At 40.3% G+C, this 23,263-nt stretch overlaps 1 long non-coding RNA gene across 1 annotated transcript; it reads right to left on the reverse strand.

Annotated features, from left to right (window-relative positions):
• Positions 1–5,395: 5,395 nt before the first annotated feature.
• Positions 5,396–19,998, reverse strand: LOC145977720 (uncharacterized). The gene is made up of 3 exons (XR_014440623.1): positions 19,458–19,998; positions 11,991–13,058; positions 5,396–5,663 (listed from the first exon to the last, which is right to left on the reverse strand). It is a non-coding gene; the product is annotated as an uncharacterized LOC145977720 (long non-coding RNA).
• Between the last annotated feature and the right edge of the window lie 3,265 nt (positions 19,999–23,263).

Consider the following 23,263-nt stretch of genomic DNA (forward strand, 5'->3'; position numbering starts at 1 on the left):
TCGAGACGGGACGAGACTGACCACCTGTCTCGTCTCGTTTTCGAGACACGACACGGGACGAGACGGCTCCTGAAAAGTCTCGTCTCGTCTCGTCTCGTCTCGAAAGTCTCGAAAAAATATAAACAAAATAACTAATCAATTGCAAATATTTATTTATTCGGAATAAAGCATTTTCTTTGGAAACCCAAAACAGTTTCTATTACTACATGAATAGAGATCGGTAATATTCCTCCTCGAAAACTCCTAATTCGTCACACGTTGTCCGTAACGAATTTGCCCAGACTTTAGCCTCGTGTCCCTGGATCTTCCTACTGAAATTTCCTCAGAATACCTTAAATCTGGGAACTATCTCCTACCCGAAGAGCTCTCTTCCATTCATCCTTGCGCAAAACGATCCGGAGGTAGTCACTGCCATTGTTTTCTACGGCCCTGTTCCAGCCATGCTGGCGAAATTTCTCCCACAAACAAACCGTTCTTTCATTTGCGACCCTCTTCTCAAAATCCACAGCAGCCTCGAATGCTGGTTGCAAACTCCAAAGATTTCGCACAAAAACCTAGCTAAAGGCAAAGTTCCAAGTGCATATAACACAGTGCCATGAAGGCACATTTACGGGATGTGGGGAAAAGGTCATTTTGGAGACGAAGTGATCAGCATCACACTCCGGCCGCTTTTGCCCTCCAGGATTGCCCCAATGCACCCATTGATATGAGGCTGTTGAGCCCCGGAGCTGCGTTATGCGGAATAATTCCGACCTTTATTCACCCACTCCGGGATTCGAACCCGGGTCTCCCGCCTGGCAGTCAGACGCCCTAACAACTACACCACCGCGGCTCTAAAAAGCTAGTGCAATTAGATACTCTGCTTTGACGTAAGGGACATAAAATTACCTGAAGTCATAGGAGTAATAAGCGACATCCGACAGCAACAAGTGTCGCTTGGAAATGAACCCACAATAATAAATGCAACCTTCCGAACGGAAGCGACTAGACCGGCACGTGTTGCTTTGTCGCTTGCGTGTCGTTCGGACTGGGCCGTTTTTTAATAGCTTGCAATTTGTCGCCTCTGTCTGTTGGTGAATTCACAGTGAAAGCTTGCTTATAGACTAAGGGAGATTTCACATCGAAGCGACACGCGACCGGTAACACGTGTCTTCAGGTTTTCACCAATCGAACGCAGGTTTGTGCGGCCTGCCATGCTCCTATACTGTGAAAGGCTGCTGTTGATTGTCTCGTTCCAAAGCAACATGTGTCGCGTGTCTCTTGTCGCTCCGGTCTGAAATCTCCCTAAGAAGCGTGTCGCTTGTTGATTTGGTGTGAAAACCCTTTGTCGCTTGTCGCTTCAACCTGAAAGCTATCTTGTGGAAATTTCACACCGAAGCGACACGTATAATTCCCACCCAAGCGACACAATCCTCTTCAGTCTGAAGGAAAACATTCACTCCGCATCCGTGAACAACGGACCGAGGCTACAAGACACGTGCAGACATGCGTGCAGCTTTTCATGTGTCTCCTGTTCGAAAGGTTGCATTGACTATAGTGGGGTGGGGTGGAACCACAAGCAAAAAATCCTGCGCAGAAGCACATCGCGCCGGCGGGTGCGGGAAAGGGCAGGGGGAAGCAACATTCGCGCTGGCTCACGTCAGCGTTGCCAGGCCTATTGACTTCTTGGGAGAATTCCTTAATAAACTATTGCTATGGAACCTCCAACGGCCTGCTCATCTTACTTGAACATGGAGGGGAGATGTGGAGTGGAACTCCACTCAGCCGTGAAAAGTGCTGTTTCAACTGTGAAATTATGTCAAACGCTACTCAATTGTGTTAAGACATTATAAGATAAGCGGGTAGTTAGTCCGGGAGACTTTTTTTTTTTTAGGGAGGGTTGGCAACCCTTGCAACTAAGCACATAATCATGCACAAGTCAACCTACATTACAGGGCATTAAAAAATTCGAAGTTTTCCAAATATATTAAAGAAATGAATATGTAAGACAAAACTATTCAAAAACACTACATATAGAAAAATAAAAAAACTTACTAGTAAAATGGTCATATCGCCGGAAACAGAAGTATCTTCCTGCGTATTCCTTTGTTATTGACAAAACTGTACACAAATCACTGAATAGTAAAAATGAAGGGGAAACACTGCGGTGAAAAGCAAACGTTCATATCCTAATGACGTAATGCAGTACTTTCTTTGCTAGGTTTGTGAACAGCACACGCCTCTAACTTGTTTAGCTGATGTGATAAGACGAATTTATCGACCAGAAAATACTTGTTTCACACGATTATGAACAGTTGCAATGCCAAACATTAGAGTAAATAAACCTTTGTAATAACAGGCTCCGCACAAAATGAAGCAAAAAAGAGAAATATAGAGAGAATAAAAGCAGAAGAAATGGTGAAAAAGAAGGAGAGAGAGATCAGAAGAGAAAGAAAGAATACGACAAAGGGATGAGCGAGCTTAGAAAGGATATCGTCGTTCCTTACAAACCATACAAAAAAGTAAATTGGACAGTAAAAAATAAAAACAAACCAACAAAAAACGCATACGCGAACAAGAAGAATCAGCTCGACAACAACGCTTGGAAAAAAGAAGCAAAGAACCATAAGACCGATAAGAATTATAACCATGTTGACTAAATAACTGAAGCAAATGCACACTACACTGCAGCTAGCACAAAGTCTCCACGCCTTCGCGAGAATGGAGAGGTACTGTGACGCTGTGTTGCCAATCTCCGAATGCAGGATTTCCCTTTTACCAGTGTAAAATTTCCCTTTGTCAACCTAAATTTCCCTCGATTTTCAAAACACATCTGAAGCTGTATCTTTGTATTACTATAACTGTTAATCTGGACCGTATATAAGGGGGTTTAGTGGGTTGAAACCCCCCATTGAATAAAATACTAGAAACTGATCAAAGTTGCATAATATAATTATCCTAAAATAAACATTTGAATTTTAAAATAAAACACTAATGTATTGAAAAAATCCTCCAACCAAAAAAATTTTCGTCTGCGGCGCAATGATTGTCGGACTTTCAAACCCACCCATTGTCAGAGCTTAGCTAGGGGCCTGCTGCTAATATTTTTCTCTTAACGCCTGTTTTGCCTGAGGAACAAAGTTTATTATTATTATTAAATATTTATGAAAATCATAAATGTGTGAAGTAATGGGTAGATATTCTCGAACAAGAGAAGATAACAGGGGCGCACCGAAGTGAGGTCGGGTAATCTACTACGTTTTTCAAATTCTCCTGGGGAAATAGAAAGATAAAATTTTCCCACTCGCCTCACTTGGAACACAAACATTTCTATGATATTCAAGGATTTAGGAAACAATTATTATTACCCAATATGTTGCTAGTTTTCAAAGGAAAAAAATGTACTCGCTTCGCTCACAGTTCAAATATTTCTGAGACAATCACAAGTTCGGGAAACAATGTTAGCTTTTCTCATGTTTCCCAGATATCTTTTCATCCGCAGATAAATCCCCACGACGTTTTCTAACCTTTTTTGGGAATTGCAGGTAGCTCTATCAGTCACCTCTCCTTTTCTCCTTGCAACGACACATCCACTAAGACACGTTCTGAAATGATGGATGGAACAAAGAAAGAAGTTGAAAATCGCGTCCCAAATTCTTTCCAGGTGCAGAGCAGCTCGTGCCTTCACGTCTTTCTAGGAAACGCGACAAATATAAGACTGACCGGTCAAGGTCATCTTTAACAGGGAGAAAGAAAGCTTACTGAAAAGTGTCACTGTTGCAAACTATTCATTTGGAAAAAAGTACACGCTTAGAAAAAAATATTTTCGAACTTTTGAAAAGAATGAAACGAAAATGTGAGTTTAAATTTCCCTGTTTCTTAGCTATTTTTCATTAAATTTCCCTTTTCACTTTTCACCCTCAAATTTCCCTGTGCCGAGGGGAATTTCCCTGCTTTTGGCATCACTGCTGTGACGTGGCTAGCCCAAGACGATAAAAATTCCCTTCCGTTGTCGTTTCGTTTACAAATGTGCCCGAGGGTGGGTGATGCAATCAGCCGGTTGTGTTGTGGTCTCGCTGCTCCCTGTCTTGCCAAAATGGCGCAGAAGCTCGTTGCCTTCTTTTCTTTCCCAGTGTGAAGTGTCTCTCCATGCACCGCAGAGTACTCTATAAGTCCCATAGAATACGGGAACTCCCCGTTTTTCGTTACCTCCACAAACATCCTCGGGACAAGTTTTTGTCCCGTTTTCCAATATATGCAATTCACCAGTGACGTGCGGTGACGTTGACACTTGGGGTAGCAGTCAGTGGCGTGCTCAAGGGGGGGGGGGGTTGGTGTGGGTCACACCCCTCCCCCTTTAGGGCCCAGTATTCCTAAAAAAAAAGAATGTCAATAACAGGTAAAGATTTCAAAATGAAGAATGAGTACCAAAAAAAAGTACACGTAAACCCCACCGACATTCGAAAATAAAAAACTATTTGATTTGACTACTAAGCCAGAGATCCTGGGTTAGAATCTCGGCTTGGCCATGGGTATTCTTTGTGTGTGTCCCTTCATCAATTTTATCGTATCATCTTCGCGATTAGCCAAAATTGGCGGAAAAACGAAGTAAAATAAACCAAATCGAGCAATCAATGAATGATTTGATTTCATTTTTGTTACTTAGCGTCGCTTTTTTTGTCACATTTGGTTAATTGCGAAGATGATACGATAAAATTAATGAAGGGACAAACACAAAGAACACCCATGCCCAGGACGGGGATCGAACCCGGAACTTCTGGTGTCGTAGCGTGCTGTGATAACCACTCCCGCACAGTTGGTTGATTTGGTGTTTTAAGTCCACTTTATGCACAGAAACAAAACAGGAAACAAAACACAATTTTTTGTAGTTTCTTCAATAATATTCATCTGTCTTTTTGAGTTCTGAGATACATTTTTCATTCCAAAGTATTTCATTATTCACTGCAGAGTACAACATATAGGACAAGAATGCGCACTCATCACGGGTTCGAATCCTGGCCTGGATTGTTCATGTGAGGTCCCTTCATCAATTTCATCATATCATCACTCATCCTCATTTTCGCAATAACCAAATGTGGCAGAAAAGCGAAGTAAAATAAACCAATCCAACAACAATATGAACGCGCATTCTCTTGCCCAAATAAATACATCCGTATTTATGACTGTTAAGAGGCCAAGAGTAGTAATTTAAATAAAACACTACTAAAACAAGAGTGAGAGAGATAGCCCGAGCACATATTTATAATTAATCATTATATATTCCATACTTGAAAAAAAAAAAAGGCATAACATTATTGTCTGCGCATAACACGTTCCCATTTCATAAATAATAAAACTACATCCCATATTATACATACATATTGTACAACGTGTAAAATGTTGTGTAAATACAGAGAACTGCAGAACATTTTACCCTGAGTTCTTTAGAGGATTTACAAAAAATCTATGAGAAACCAATCCCCTATCTGTCCTCTAGGAGATAGACTGGGGGACCTGAAAGCATGGGCTTTCAACCATTGCAGCGGGGCAAGGGAGGTAGAGGTAGAAATCTTCCGTTTCTTTCGGGCGGCCGTTTCTACCTGGAAACTGGTCAGGCGAAAGAAGAGCGAGCTAGGGTATCCAGGCAGCTTTGCCCGCGGAAAACACCGATGGACGAGAAGAGCCTGGAAAAAAAGGTGTTGCATATGAGCTGTGGTGGCTTTAACAAGACAATAAATATTGTGATTTGAATATAATTCGAGATGTGAGATTGATTGATCTATCTCTGCTAGACTAGCTACTCCTCAGTGCACGTCACTGTTGGGTTGGTGTGGGTCATACCCCTCCCCCTTTAGAGCCCAGTATTCCTAAAAAAAAAAAAGAATATCAATAGCAGGAAAAGATTGCAAAATGATGAATGAGTACTAAAAAAAAGTACACGTAACCGTCACCCACATTCGAAAATAAAAAAAAAACGATTTGATTTGACTACCAAGCCAGAGATCCTGGGTTCGAATCTCGGCTTGGCCATGGGTATTCTTTTTGTGTGTTCCTTCATCAATTTTATCGTATCATCTTCGCGATTAGCCAAAAGTGGCGGAAAAGTGAAGTAAAATAAACCAAATCAAGCAATCAATCAATCAATGATTTGATTTCATTTTTGTTAATTGGGTCGCTTTTTTGTCACATTTGGTTAAGGGGATGAGGGACAATTTCGCACTAGTTGTGCATTTATTTCAATATCGTCCGAAAGGGCAATGTTACTGAGGAAAAAAGCTGGTAATCAATAGAGTATGAATTTCTCCACATGTTGCAAGTGAAAGTGTTTTTTAAAGTTGATTATTAAGCTAGATACGATGTTTAAAAAAGATGATGAATAAGAATTTTCAGAAACCCATGTATTCCATATGGGGAATCAACTTCAACTTAAAGTTACGACTAATCAAATGGAAGTTTCGACATTTTCGTCCGTCAATTACTACGTCTGTCCCTATTCCGTTGATATATTTTTCTATGTCATCGGAAGTTTGATATTCCCAAGAGAACAAATAAACTGATACTTCCATAAGAGCAATGTATTTCTCCTTGCCTCCTACGGCCATCCTGGCAGTGTTGCCAAACCTGATGCACATAAAAGAGCTAAATTTCACTGTAAACGGAGTAAAAACTTTCATGGAGCTAGATTTACGAAACTGGATAAAATGCCTGCTGGGGTAATTTTAGGTGTCAAATGAATAGGGGTGTGGGTGAGGGGGCGCTGTTATTACCGTTAGCTTTAAAGTGATTGCAATTTATTCTTGGTTTTCACCGTCGTCTATATCCGGCGGCATCACCCACCTCAATAATCCACCGATGGTCGTATGAAATCGAAAATAAATTATTCCCGGATAACAATATTACGTCCCCTTCACGTCAGCCAAGGCGCTATAAAGAAAAGTAGCTGGGGATGTAAGATGGAGGGGGCGACGCAGCCAATAAAACAATATCACGTTACATGCAAAATGTATACTTATGACAGAAGTTGTCTATGTAAGCCGGAGCCAATGATGGCACCATAGTGGGGCAGGAGGCGGGTGCCATAGTTCACAGCCAAACGATTGCACGAAAGAGCCAGATCTGGCTCCAAAAGAGCGAAGCTGGCAACAGTGATCGGCAGCTGCCGAAGAGAGAAGGGCCTAGGGGAAATTGTCCCTCTTCCCCTTAATTGCGAAGATGATACGATAAAATTAATGAAGGGACAAACACAAATAACACCCATGCCCAGGTCGGGGTTCGAACCCGGAACTCCTGGTGTCGTAGCGCGCTGTCATAACCACTCCCCCACGGTTGGTTGATTTGGTGTTTTAAGTACACTTTATGCACAGAAACAAAACTGGTAACAAAACACATTTTTTGGTAGTTTCTTCAATAATATTCATTTGGCTTTTTGAGTTCTGAGATACATTTTTCATTCCAAATTATTTCATTATTCACTGCAGAGTACAACACATAGGACAAGGATGCGTACTCATCACGAGTTCGAATCCTGGCCTGGATTTTTCAAAGAGGTCCCTTCATCAATTTTATCATATCATCCATCAATCATCCTCATTTTAGCGATAACAAAAATGTGGCAGAAAAGCGAAGTGAAATAAACCAAACCAACAACAATATGAACACGCGTCCTCTTAGCCAAATAAATACATCCGTATTTATGACTGTTTAAAGGCCAAGAGTAGTATATTTACATAAAACACTACTAAAAAGAGAGAGAGAGACAGAGCCTGAGCACATATTTGTAATTTTGTAATTATATATTCCATATTTGGAAAAAAAGAAAAAACATAACATTATTGTCTGCACATAATACGTTGCTACTTCATAAATAATAAAACTACATCCCATATTATACATACATATTGTACAACGTGTAAAAGGTTGTGTAAATACAGAGAACATAAGTACTGCAGAAAATGTTGCCCTGAGTTCTTTAGAGGATTTACAAAAAAATATATAAGAAACCAATTCCCTATCTGTCCTATAGGAGATAGACTGGAGGACCTGAAAGCCTGGGCTTTCAACCATTGCAGCGGGGGGCGAGGGGGCAAGGGAGGTAGCGGTAGAAAGCTTCCTATTTCCTTCGGGCGGCCGTTTCTACCTGGAAACTGGTCAGGCGGAGGAAGAGCAAGCTAGGGTATCCGCGGATCGTACAGATAGACGAGAAGCGCGTGGAAAAGAAAGTGTTGCATATGAACTGTGGCTCTAACAAGACAATAAATATTGTGATTTGAATATAATTCGAGATGTGAGATTGGTTCATCTATCTCTGCTAGACTAGCTACTCCTCAATGCACGTCACTGCAATTCACTGACCGTTCTAGGAGGCGTAGCGGCCGACCCTACAATCCAGGGCGAGCGGGGGAGGGAGGAGGTGAGGTACCGCAATGTTCTCTCTGTGCGCCTGACATTTTATTATAAATTCTAATTACGAAACCGACACGGATCAGCAACGCCATAATTCGAACTAGAAATCCTATGAGGCTAGCATTGGATAGTTTTGAGTGATTTGGTTTATTTTACTTCGACTTCTGCCACTTTTGGCTAATCTTGAAGATGAGGACGTAATAGCACGTATAAACTTTAAAATAGACACACATCTGATTAAGGACTATTAATTAAACTTCGATAAAACAATACACTTAGGTTTATCAAGAGGACACCGACCTAAAACTGCAACGCTAGAAACTCCATCCTTCTACATTGTTTCATAAAATAAGCAATTAAAAGGATTGGACATGATTCATTTTGTTATTATCACAATATTAACAAATTTTAAAGTCACTTCTACACCTTCAGCGCCTCATTTTTTTGTGGGCCTCTAAATAAATCTTGAAACTTCAGTCAGAAATAAAAAATTCAAAGAAGCTGAGGAGATGAAAACATTCCTCAAATTCTACATTAATTATCATAATAAAAAAATAATAAAACGTAATTACTACAATTCAAACTCAGCAAATCCCAATGCCATATATATTTGGATTCAAACCCAGGACAGGAAAAAAAATCCGATGCTTCTTTGTAACATCGCTGAAAGAAGTGTTCTGAAAAGTGTTCATATACGCACAAGGCACCACATTTCACGATACGGTCACATTTTTGCTGAATATGATATATATAAATCCTTGTAGGTAGTTTATTGTTGAATATATTTAGCCTAAACTATTTGTAGTTTTACACCACTCCGTATTCAGATTTGACAGACATTTCCCCAGATGGTCCAGTACCAAGTGCAGTGATTTCACCCTCACAGAAATTTCTCTACTCTGAATTGAATATGGAGAATCACAAACATTCCGTAACATTCTTTCTCATATTTAAGTTTTCAGTTTTGTTCTTTAATATGTTACGATAGATTTTCTTACTTCATGTTATAAAGAAGACTGTAAATCTTTCACCACTGTGCTTTTTGTTTGAAGGGACAAGACATGTAGGCGAGAGAGGGGGAGAGAGAGAGAGAGAGAGAGAGAGAGAGAGAGAGAGAGAGAGAGAGAGAGAGAGAGAGAGAGAGAGAGAGAGAGAGAGAGAGAGAGAAACGTAATGGATTGACAGAAGATTGGCATGGGGAATAACACTGTATTTCGGCAAGGAAATTACGAAGAATGCACGAGTCTATTCACTTTCTCTTTCGAGAGATTGCCATGGAAGTAAAGTTTTAAATTGTACTTTATAATAAAAACTTTTTTCTTTTTCGAAAAGTCATGAAGCGTCTTACCCAATGCATTCATGTATTAGCTATGTATGTGTGAAATTTGGAACAGGTGCAAGTCGATTAAGAGAGAAGATGAAAATAGTTTGAGAATGAATTAACGTCAAATGTAACCAGTAAAAGAAAATAGAAATGCTAATGTTGCTGCTTCATTCAGTACGATGTCCTTTTTCAGTGGGGATAGCCTGATCATGAAATCGTGAATATTAGCGAGAAAGAACTGCAACGATATGTTCGCAATTTTCTCCTGCCAACTTTTCAAGTATAGGTCAATTTAAACTTCTTTATTTTCAAATAATTTCCGAGAATCCCAGTTACAACATGAGGTGCATATGATACAGCACTGCTTTGAAGAACCCATAGACATACTAGAACCAGTGCGTATACATTAGTTTCGTCTGCCTTTTCCCTGTTATTTTTGCCTATCATAATTAAATGCTTCGTTCTCATCACAGCTTCACCTTCGTTAGAGTTCCTGGAATTCACATCGCATTCGAAATATTTAAAAATATCGCGTTATTTAAACGTTTCTCCTCCATAACTGCCATGACAACACGCTGCTGTTTCGTACTACTGCTGAATGTAAACAAACAGATATCCTACTTAGAGCGACCATATTGGAAGCGACACTAGCGCTCAGGTGGTAATTTTAATCGCGAATCGCAGTAGGCGCCTCATGTCGGTTAGATCGTCACGTTGAGGTTGGATTGGGCTCACGACGTCGCATCCGAGTCCGTGTTGCCACAATCCTAGGGGCAAAATATTCCCTTTTCGCAAAATTTTCCTTTCATATAAAAAAAAATCACACAATAAAAATATTAATAATAGTAAGTAGTAGCTGTGGTGGTTGTACTAGTAGTATAGAGCGACCACAAGGAAAAGAACCTTCAACGAAAAGTCACAGCGCAGCTTTCCCTTCTTCACCTTCAGCTCGGGCCATAAGGAAGCACGGTCCATTCTCCCCCCTCCCCTCCATGCGGGAGTACGGTGCACAGGGGACGCGGGTCTGCGCAGGTTTTTTTGCTTGTGGTTACACTATAGCAACAGTGCTTTCGTCGCCCCCTCCCATATCATAATCCCTATAAAAATAATTTATTACAACAACGTGTCTACTACTACAATGGTACAGAAAGACAATTTTTTAAAGCTTAACCGAACACTTTACTTGGGGGGCCTCCACGATGGCGTAGTGGTAACGTTGCCGCATCTGTAATCAATGAGTCTCAGGTTTGATACCCCACCCGGTGGGGCACATTGCACAGTGGTTCGGATCCCACTTTACACTGCAGGTCCAGTACCAATTAGCCTATCTATGCATAAAGTGGACTTCAAAATTCAAATATTTTTCATCTAACGGATTAAAATATGGTGTACTTATAGTAGCAAACGTGACTTGAAACCACTGAAAGTAAATGAATTACTAAGGAACTATATCCTGATTACCCGTTCCCCGTGTCATCGCACATATTGCAGAATTGTGAAAAGGTGCAAACTTTTTTTTCTTACATGTAGCTTATTTTAGGAAAATTTATACAGGTGGAATTTTATATTATTTTAAGGAAAAAATACCCCTATATATTTTGATAGCGCTGTCCCCTGGTAATCCATCACATACAAGCTTATAGCCAGTGGCTTCGATTAGAGGAGGCGTGGGGAGGCGGCGAGTTCACTTCAACTTCTTGTGCCCGCACTATGGTATCTTAATGCTAAGCTTGTCTCCAAGATTAACTAAGTAAACTGTCCTATTCCCCCCCCCCTTTAGTTTTGGCACCCAATCGCAGTTACTGCTTCCCTTCATGCTACCGGGCCAGATGTTCCAGGTTCGAACCCTGATCGGTCCTGCGTATACTCAAGGAGTGGAAATAACGACTAACAGAAAAAACATTATGGAAATTAAACTGGAACCTAATATAACCTGATCAAATATGGTCTTCAAATTTCCATAAAATTTGGTATTTTTAGACCAATTTACGTTCATTTGGCAACACTGCACCAACTGGGAAATTGTGCCTATCTGAGACCCCCTTCCCCACAATTATATTCCTGGATATGTGCCAAGACGAGATAAGCGGGTAGTTAGTCCGGGAGACTACGTATATTTTTTTAGGGAGGGTTGGCAACGCTTGCGACTAAGCACATAATCATGCACAAGTCAACCTACATTACAGGGAATTACAAAATTCGAAATTTACCAAACATATTAAAGAAATGAATATGTAAGACAAAACTATTCAAAAACACTACATATAGAAAAATAAAAACTTACTAGTAAAATGGTCATCTCGCCGGAAACAGAAGTATCTTCCTGCGTATTCCTTTGTTATTGACAAACCTGTACACAAATCACTGAATAGTAAAAATGAAGGGGAAACACTACGGTGAAAAGCAAACGTTTATATCCTGATGACGTAATGCAGTACTCTCTTGCTAGGTTTGTGAACAGCACACGCCTCTAACTTGTCTTTAGCCGATATGATAGACGAATTTATCGACCAGAAAATACTTGTTTCACACTATTATGAACAATTGCAATGCCCAACATTCCAATAAATCCACCTATGTAATAAAGGGTTCCGTACAAAGAACAGCAAAAGAGAAATATAGAGAGAATAAAAGCAGAAAAATTGGAGAAAAAGAAGGAGAGAGAGATCAGAAGAGAAAGAAAGAATACGACAAAGGGATGGGCGACATGAGAAAGGATTTCGTTGTTCTGTATAGCAGGGTAAATTGTATTAATGTAGGAAACTAGAAAAACAAACCAACAAAATAGGCATACGAGAAGAAGAATAATCAGATCGACAATAACGCTTGGAAAAAAGAAGCAAAGAACTGCAGCAAGACCGATAAGAATTATAACCATGTTGACTAAATAACTGAAGCAAATGCACACTACACTGCAGCCAGCAAGCTGAGCAAAGACTCCACGCCTTGGCGAGAATGGAGCGGTACTGTGACGTGCCTAGCTCAAGACGATAAAAATTCCCTTGCGTTGTCGTTTCGTTTACAAATGTGCGCGAGAGAGTGGGCCGGTTGTGTCGTGGTCTCGCTGCTCCCTGTCTTGTCAAAATGGCGCAGAAGCTCGTTGCCTTCTTCCCCTTCTCAGTGTAAAGTGTCTCTCTATGCACCGCAGGGTACTCCATAAGTCCCGTAGAATTCGGGAACTTCCCGTTTTTCATTAATTCCACAAAAATCCTCGGGACATTTTGTCCCGTTTTCCAATATATGCAATTCACCAGTGACGTGCGGTGACGTCAACACTTGGGGTAGCAGTCAGTGGCGTGCTCAAAAGGGGTTGGTGTGGATCATACCCCTCCCCCTTTAGAGCCCAGTATTCCTAAAAAAGAAAAAAAGAATATCAATAGCAGGAAAAGATTGCAAAATGATGAATGAGTACACGTAACCGACACCCACATTCAAAATTAAAAAAAATTACTTGATTTGACTACTAAGCCAGAGATCCTGGGTTCGAATCTCGGCTTGCCCATGGGTATTCATTGTGTGTGTCCCTTCATAAATTTTATCGTATCATCTTCGCGATTAGCCAAAAGTAGCAGAAAAGCGAAGTAAAATAAACCAAATCCAGAAATCAATCAATGATTTGATTTCATTTTTGTTATTTGGGTCGCTTTTTTGTCACATTTGGTTAAGGGGATGAGGGACAATTTCGCACTAGTTGTGCATTTATTTCAAATTTCAATATCGTCCGAATGGGCAATGTTACTGAGGAAAAAAGCTGGTAATCAATAGAGTATGAATTTCTCCACATGTGCAACGCTTGCGACTAAGCACATAATCATGCACAAGTCAACCTACATTACAGGGGATTACAATTTTCCAAACATGTTAAAGAAATGAATATGTAAGGCAAAACGGTAAAATTTCAGTAACCGCCAAACGTCTCAAATTCCCTTATTTTTCACATTGGTACTTACGTATTCTGCATTCCTAAGGATTGTTGAAGGTGCCATTTCGTTTTTTCCACGCAAATAATCTCAATTTTGGACATATCGAGTAATTTTTGTTTCTTCGCTTTCGTTTGCGTTACACGCGATATGGCGGAGAAATCTTGACTAGCGTTGGCTATGATCAGTGGTTATGCAGCGTTGCAACCTTCTTCATAGAAAAGTACCTACTTTCGTGTTACTCATTTCGTATTTTTTTCCAGGTTCGAAAATCCCACAAACCATGCACGGATAGCCCCACGAACCATGAACGGCAAGGTTAGGTTAGGTTAGGTTAGGTAAGGCAAACATAGTTAAAATAGTTTTTTAAAATTAGAAAAATATTTTTTTTCGGGTTCGTAAACCCCATGAACCATGCACGGATAACCCAACGAACCATGCACGGCAAGGTTAGGTTAAGTTAGGCAAACATAGTTTAAATTGTTTTTTAAAATTTAAAAAAAATCGGAATCACGAACCTTCCGATCCTCTGTAAACAAACGTCTCACTTCGAGTAACGTATCACTCCGCGTCAGCTGTTCTTGAATGCCGTGGCCATCATATGCTGTTCAATGGAACATCATCCGATCTTTAATTTTACATACCATGGAAAAACGTATTCCTACTTTAACTTATACACATTGAACTATAAGAAATTTTCGATAAGTTATTAAATACGTGTTCTTGTTCAAGAATGAACATACAGTAGAGCGTCGATTATCCGAAGTAATTGGGGGACATGGGTGTTCGGAAAACTGGTTTGTTCGGATAATCGAACTGTACATGTTTATTTGCCAAAAAGAAGTACTGTACAGTAAATTTATTCATAAAAACAGGCATCACACGTTTTGAAGCATGTGCGGGGTAATGTTGCTTACTGCAACCACTTCTTCACGCAGCAGCACACAAGTGGTCGTAACAGAGAACAGAAGGTTACTGTTTGCACCGTGAGAAGCTCTTCTTGGGGGCGCGCAATCCTTCAAACTGCGCGGAGCGGCACGCCTCAACTCTAAGCTGGCGCAGCTGTTGCTGTGAACAGCTTTGATACTGCCGCTACTTCTACAGCCAGTGCCAAACCGACAGAAGTGTGCTGATTGTTGAAACACAGCGACTGGCGGCTTGGCCGGTCAGCAGCGCCTTATGAAGGCCCCATTAGAAGCAATGTTCCGCCAGCGGTGGCTCAGTGCGGCGACTACTGTGGGAAACTTGGTTTGGGAGTGAGGGGGATGATGGACGGTAGGGTGGGAGAGTAACAGGTGCGAGCGAGTAGAGTGCCACACACGTAAATTTGCCGTTGCGTAGAAACGAATTTTCGTTTCGTCTCCCTCTCTCTTAGCATCATGTGTTCTACCCTGCTCGAAAACCTTCGCTATTGTTGCCACATTGTCATTCCATTCCTGGACACACTCGCGCAAACATCATTGAAAACAATTGAATAGCGCTCCAGCTCGCGGTTCCCACCGTTCGGTAGGGACGCTAATGTGGCAATATAGCACGGCGTAGTGCTTGCTTCTTTTATGCAGTGCATGTTCATTGGCTAGCTAGTAACTAGTGTTGCCAACTGTAATAATGAAGCACTATTTCTGTCACGGAAGGGGAAAAGGCAGGTAAAGTGGCGGTGAGTTTTGTTGCATTGGAAGCACCATATTTTTATTTTATACTAAGTATTTGACCGGTTTGACGTTGTGTGCGTGTATTGCGTGTGTGTATGTAAAAGTGTGTGTTTGCTAATGAACGTTAAATTCCATAATGCCTCCAGTTCTGTCGAAGTTGAAATCAAAAACCTTGCATAGCCAAGCTCGGGAAATTCTAAGCAACGTGCACGAGTTCATGAAGGAGGAAGCCAGTCATGGTGTTAGCATCCCAATAAAGCATTTTGGCAAGAGAGCAGCGAACAGTAGCAACAAATTGTTCATATTTCATAATTTTGGAATTATTCAAAATAAATAAATTATGTGGCTCCAACATCATTTCAACTCTGGCTCCGGCACGTGTTCTTGTAGAAATTGCATAGAGGAGGCTGTCATTTTTGCTGCTTAATGCGATACATATTGTTTTCTGTGTTAAAATTGCCATGCTTTGATGGGTGACCAAGTTCATAGCAGGGCCGGCGGAAGGGGAGGGCGAACCGTCCCATCGCCCAGAGCGGCAAAATTTGAAGAGAAGAAAAAAATAAGCCTATTGAAAACTGTGATCGAGCGAGATATTCTTTTGCGCTGAATAGTATTGAAATAGCATAAGAAGTCTCATTATTTATTTTATATTTTGATGTTTTAGTTAGGAATATATTGATTTTCAATTTTCCGTTGCTGCGTAATGACCGGGGGGGGGGGGGGGGGGGCGTCGAAATAGAGCGGCATCTGCCGCCACCTCCCAGGGAGGCAAAATGACTAGCGCCGGCCCTGGTTCATAACAAAAGAAAAAGCCGCGCAGCTTATCGTCTAGTGGCAGTATATGTACTTGTTATTGTTGTGGAAGCCGGCATCCTTTGTAAATGTACAACAAAGGCAACCGACTGTCGCCGATCTCAGAGAGGAAATAATAATACTGCTTCAGGAAGAGTGTTATGGTGCAATTGTAGCGGTTTAACACGTTGGCATGTTATTATCTGCCGTTGCAGTTCCATACCAGTGTATACGGGTTTTGGGAGTGAAAAGTTAGAACGCCACCAGTGCATTAATGCAATGAAAAATAATATATATATATTTTTATTTTGTTTGAAATCACTCAAATAAGGAATCGTATGAAGAAGTCTTCTTTGCAGCATTTTTGGTAATTTTACTTATGTGTTAGTTCATATTTTGCGAAATTTTAGTCCATATGTATGTAGCTACATACAAAGCCACTTGTTAGTACATATTAATCCTAGTCCTGGTATAATGCATGACGTTTAAAACTCAACGTTAGATAGACCTGAATTCTCTAATTTTATTGTTGTACGTAACAGCTGTGCATCGGCGCACTGCAGCGATTTTTCTATCTGCTCCATTAGCAACACTGCTTCTTTAGTTGTTTCGCGCATCGCACGGCAGAATTATCTGCGCTGGACTCTACACAGTTCGGTTAAGCGGTCGTTCGGTTGACCGACGTTCGGATAATCGACGCTCTACTGTATTTTTCTACGCCAAATGTTCCATTTATCTGACACTGGGTTAACAGTTCCCCTTCCCCCTCCTCTTTCAGTATGACATCGCCAAAGTAAAGCTTACAAGAGTGTGAGAGAATCGTTTCAGTAAATTCAAGCCTTTTGGTTTTGTTTCTGCCCCTTCCACCAAATTATTGCCCAACATTGTTGACATACAGTGTATTGTTTTCTCCTTTGTGCAACAAATATACCGCCAGTTTTAGCGAAAGCTAAATAAAGATAAGCCGAGGAATAAAAGGAGATTGTTTATATTTCTTTGTTTCTCGTGCACTGGAAAACAATAAGACGATAATAATCACATTATTTAAAGACCCACGTCTCATGCAAGTAATGTATTTTCTTACCTTGATTCAGCAGTTCCTTTTTGAACTGGAGGCATTTTCGGCGCTAGACAACGATATTGTCCCTGTCAATGAGTGTCGTCTCTCAAATTTGCTTCCCCAAAACGAACTCAACGCCACTAGAGGCGATTTAACGTCGAACCGGGAGATCGTCATCATCACTATTAACATCAGCCAATATCTTCTTCACAGTGGACAGCTAGCTCTTTGATTGCAAAAATACGAATGCACCTTGAGCCGTATTGCGCTTATCTCAAAATCGGTGTACTTGTTTATGCGAGCAACAACGTGTTCCTTCACGGGACTCACAACTTGACCGGTCGTTTTCCTTTCTTTCACCAGACCGAAAACAAAAGACACACACACACAACTACACTCGGACACTAGCTTCACTGCTTTTTCGGGATACCACCGACACAACGTCATATACACGTTAAGATCAACATGCTTCTCGCTGTATTTCCGAAAGAAACTCGGAGAACACAGAGACTTTCCTGCGCCCGCATGGAGGTCGCCATGTTCGAAACTGGCGCTATTTTCTTGCTGCTCACGTGATCGGTTGTAATTTATACAATCATCACGTATTATTATTATAAAGAGAAACCTTAAATTAAAATATATTTTAAAATGTATATCCCAATGTAATTTACACGTTTTTTCTTGCATTAGCGTACTTTTATAAAACGGACTACATGCTGCGGAAGAAATCCGTTATTAGGCTGTTGCCGACCTCAAGACTTCTCACTAAGTCAAGTACAAAAACGGAAGTGGTATGTCGAATGTCGGCATATGATAGTGTGATTTCACATTGTCAGTGAGGATGATGATGCGGAGGGGGGTGGGGGGCCGCAGAGGTGTTCACTCTCCGGAATACTTCTGCGGGTGAAGGAGGACGAGTCGTGCAGGCCGTCAAGGTGGGGGAGGTTGAATTAAAAGGAACACCTCTCAATAAGGGAGAGAAAAAAGTGACAATATTTAAGAATTCACACCCAAATGTGCATCTTATTTTGTATGTAGGGTCCAAGAAAATTTGACTGCCTCAAAATATTTGTGTACCTTCTTTCCCCACTTTTTTTTCTGTTTTCCAGGGACAATGCTTCACTAAGTTTCCCTTGGTGCTTTTGCTGCATAACCAGCATTTTCGAACGGGGTGACAAGGACATACCAGTGTGTTTTTGTATGATGTATCTTTAGATACATTGAGGTACACTGGAGGATACTGGAACGTGTGGCATTGAGATGTAGATCGACCACGTTGTGAGACACGCACGCATTTGTCATTAGTTGTATTTTGTATTTGATTTTTGTTATTTAGCGTCGCTTTTCTTCCATTTTTGGCTAATCCCGTCGATGAGGATGAGTGATCGTCAGATGAAATTGATGAAGGGACACCCACAAATAACACCGATGCTGGGATTCTAACCAGGGAACTTCCGTGGCGAGTCCGAAGGTCGGCCACCAGGCAAGATCTACCTACATTTTGAATTTTCATTTTTTACATATGTACATTTACCTCCCAACAGGTCATCAGTGAAACACTGCTTATTCCGCGTCGTTTGACAAATGGTATATCTTTGCACCTTGTGGCTATGTGGGGTATTTTATTTCATAAGTTGGCAACACTATTAAGGCACACGTGCTTTTGTTTACAGAAAGTCTTAAGTTCTATGATTCTCACCTTTTTTCAGAAAAATATTTTTTTGGGGTTCGAAAACCCCACGAACTATTCATAAATAGCCCCACGAACCATACACGGCAAGGTTAGGTTAGGTTAGGTAAGGCAAACAGTTAAAATTGTTATTTAAAATGATATTTTTTTTCTTCGGGGTTCGAAAACTCCACGGACCATGCAATTCAATGCTGAATTACAAATTCTACTGGATCTTCAACGCCGTGCAATTTCACGACGCATGCTATACACGTCATCTTGTCTCAAGGTCGTAATCAGAAATGATGCACAGTAACGCACGTTTATTTACGTTCTACAACTGTTACACAGTTACAAAATCGCGTGGTTGGAAACACTGACCGGTTATTACGTCATGAAACGCACGCAAGAATTTGGTTCACGTAGTAGACGGACATCAAGGGAACAGCTGTCGTGCATCGGAGTGAAATTAATGTAGAAAATTACATGATTTACGGGCAAAGAAATTTAAGCGAGGGGACAAAAACACTTCCAAGACCTTCGTAAAGTATAAAGAAACTCATTTCGGTAAGTACTCTAACCTGTAAAATTGAAGAAATACGTTTTGAGGATACGAAAATTATTCAAAAACACTACAAATAGAAAAATAATAACTTACTAGTAAAATGGTCATATCGCCGGAAACAGAAGTATCTTCCTGCGTATTCCTTTGTTATTGACAAAACTGTACACAAATCACTGAACAGTAAAAATGAAAGAGAAACACTACGGTGAAAAGCATACGTTCATATCCTGATGACGTAATGCAGTACTCTCTTGCAAGGTTTGTGAACAGCACACGCCTCTAACTTGTTTAGCTGATGTGATAAGACGAATTTATCGACCAGAAAATACTTCTTTCACATGATGCTGAACAGCTGCAATCCCAAACATTCCAATAGGTGACGGGTTCCGTACAAAGAACAGCAAAAGAATAATATAGAGATAATAAAAGCAGAAAAAATGGAGAAAAAGAAGGAGAGAGAGATCATAAGAGAAAGAAAGAATACGACAAAGGGATGGGCGAGATTAGAAAGGATATCGTCGTTCTGTATAGCAGGGTAAATTGTATTATTGTAGGAAAGTAGAAAAACAAACCAACAAAAAGGGCATACGAGAATAATAACAGCCAGATTGGCAATAACACCTGGAAAAAAGAAGCAAAGAACTGCAGCAAGACCGATAAAAATTATAACCATGTTAACTGAAGCAAATGCACACTACACTGGAGCCAGCAAGCTGAGCGAAGTCTCCACGCCGCGAGGAACTGTGACGTGCGTAGCCCCTGCTTTGTCGTTTCGCGAGGCGCGAGAGAGCCAGCGAGAGAGTGGGTGATGCAATCAGCCGGTTGTGTTGTGGCAGCGATGCCAACCCTAGTATAATTATGCTAAACGTAGCACAATTTTAGGTTCGTTGGCACCTAGCACCCTGTGTTTGCGTAATGGGAAAATCGAACAACTTCCTTCTCTGGGAGGAAGAAATTCACTTAATAAGACGATAATTTAAGAATTTAAAAATAAAATTTTATCCAATCACACCCCCTTCTCTTCATCGTTTCTTTATTCTCCCCAGTTTACCTCGCGAGGAACATTTCATGGCCAGAAATGGGTAGAAGTTATGGGGTGCAAACAAAACAAATGTTCAGTTTTGTAGTAATCATCTCAAACATTCTCGCTCAAGTTCAATATTGAGGTCATCTCGGTCGAAAATAATTATAATGATAAATTACTATTACTAATTGTCAATAAGAGTAATAATTCGTTATTATACGAGTAATTATAGATCCTAGCATAATTTATCATCATTTCACAGATTAAACAGCAGTTTTTCTTATCTGGAGGTTGGCAACTCTGGTTGTGGTCTCGCTGCTCCCTGTCTTGCCAAAATGGCGCAGAAGCTCGTTGCCTTCTTCCCTTTCCCAGTGTGAAGTGTCTCTCTATGCACCGCAGGGTACTCCATGAGTCCCATAAAATACGGGAACTCCCCATTTTTCATTACCTCAACAAAACTTGTCCAGTTTTCCAATAGGTATACAGTATGCAATTCACTGACCTCGATCTAGGAGGCGTAGCGGCAGACCCTACAATCCCGGGTGAGGGAGGAAATAAGACACACATCTGATTAAGGGCTATTATTTAAACTTCGATAAAACAATAGACTTAGGTTTATCAAGAGAACACCGACCTAAAACTGCAACGCTAGAAACTCCATCCTTCTACATTGTTTCATAAAATAAGCAAGTAAAAGGATTGGACATGATTCATTTTGTTATTATCACAATATTAACAAATTTTAAAGTCACTTCTACACCTTCAGCGCCTCATTTTTTTGTGGGCCTCTAAATAAATCTTGAAACTTCAGTCAGAAATAAAAAATTCAAAGAAGCTGAGGAGATGAAAACATTCCTCAAATTCTACATTAATTATCATAATAAAAAAATAATAAAACGTAATTACTACAATTCAAACTCAGCAAATCACAATGCCATATATATTTGGATTCAAACCCAGGACAGGAAAAAAAAATTCCGATGCTTCTTTGTAACATTGCTGGAAGAAGTGTGTTTTGAAAAGTGTTGATATACGCACAAGCCACCACACTTCACGATACGGTCACATTTTTGCTGAATATGATATATATAAATTCTTGTAGGGAGTTTATTGTTGAATATATTTAGCCTAAACTATTTGTAGTTTTACACCACTCCGTATTCAGATTTGACAGACATTTCCCCAGATGGTCCAGCAGCGGCGTATACTCTGGGTCATCTAGGTAATCGCAGATGACCCGGCTGTATTTCTTTTTTTTTTTAAAAAAAAATATATATACATTTCTTCGCAATATTCTTCCAAACCAATTTCGATGCATACATTTCTTTGCTTCCAGCGCGCCGCGAATGCTTCCAACCGTTTGGCGCTGAATGTCCGGAAACCTTTCTCCAGCCGGTGGAATGACGTTAGGGAATCTCACCCTGACGTCATTCCACCCACTTCCTTTACAACCCTTGGCGAGGAGGGAAGAGAAAGAAAAGAGGGGGAGGAAACTCTCAACTCTGCTTCTCAGGCGCGGCGATTCCGTGGCCAGGGTAAGCTCCTTCTGGTGAGAGTCCACCGGTCTCAACCCCTAGAGTTTGCCTTTCCCTCCGCTGGCGACCATTGTAGTAAATTGAAGCATTTAAATTCTTTTGATATTGTATGTCTCCTATATTTGGATTATCTGTTTTACAAGTTTAGTATGTAACACTTATAACTGTTTATGTTTAACCCATATGATTTATTTGTATTTTTGTGCTTGCATTTTGTTCTTTTATTGTAATCGTACTCCATTTGTAATATTTAGTATTGTATGACGTTTTCCACACCCATGGATATGGGTCTACGGAAATAAAGAATTTATTATTATTATTATTATTATTATTATTACAACCCTCCTCCACAATTCTCTCCCGAAGGCTATGTCGTCGCTAAACATAGAAACTGTGTTTTTAATGGCAGGGACATTTCTCAGGAACGGGAATTTTGGGTCCACAAATTGCCTTCTGTAAGGGAAAACATACCCGGTAAAGTGCGAAGAACAGGAAAATATGAATAACATAGGCAAACCAATTCTACGCTAATTTTCACTATACATTTACTTGTCTTGCTGATGTCTGTTACATAGAAATTTATCAAAAGGAAAAAGCTTAAATATTGAAGATGAGGCAAACTAAATTAAAATTCAAAACTTAAGCAATTAATGCACCTATAAGCTGATTCCCCCCCATTCTTGTATTTGCAAAAATAGTGATTGTTTCTTCTCTCTAATCTTCAAAAGCAGCGAGAGTACTTCCTTCACGGAACTGAATATTTTTTGAAGGAAAAGATATAAATAAATTACATATATTTTAGTTTATTTAAGTTACTATTCCACCTTTTTAGATTAATAGTGATGAAGATGAACGACTAAAACATATAAGGAACAAACACATCAGGCACGTAGCCAGGTGGAGGACTCGGGGAGCTGAAATCCCCTCCCCGAAATCATTCATATATCTAATTTAAAAACGTGTATAGTGGTAATTAATTTTACTTCATTTGTAGATTAAACACCTTGCATAATACGTTGTAATTATCTGAGATTTATCTTCAGAACTTCTACCCCCACTTTTTCAACTTTATGATGCGGCTGGTAATAAGGGATGAGTACCCTCCTCTCCACCCCACCCCGAAATAAATTTCTGGCTCAGGCCTGCACTGATTCGAACTTTTAAAACCTGTCATCGCAGGGAATTTGGAGCTCGGAAAGGGAATTTTTTTTATCATTCATAGGGAATTTCATTCTGAGTCCTGGAGTAAGTTGAATTTTGCACTTAAATTAATAATGAGGGTTTCTATTTCACTAGTGTATGTCTTTCATTTTATATTTCACAGTTTTTTTATTTTGCTT

This window comes from Lepisma saccharinum, chromosome 23, assembly GCF_977018435.1.
Source record: "Lepisma saccharinum chromosome 23, izLepSacc3.1, whole genome shotgun sequence".
NCBI classification, from domain to species: Eukaryota; Metazoa; Arthropoda; class Insecta; order Zygentoma; family Lepismatidae; genus Lepisma; species Lepisma saccharinum.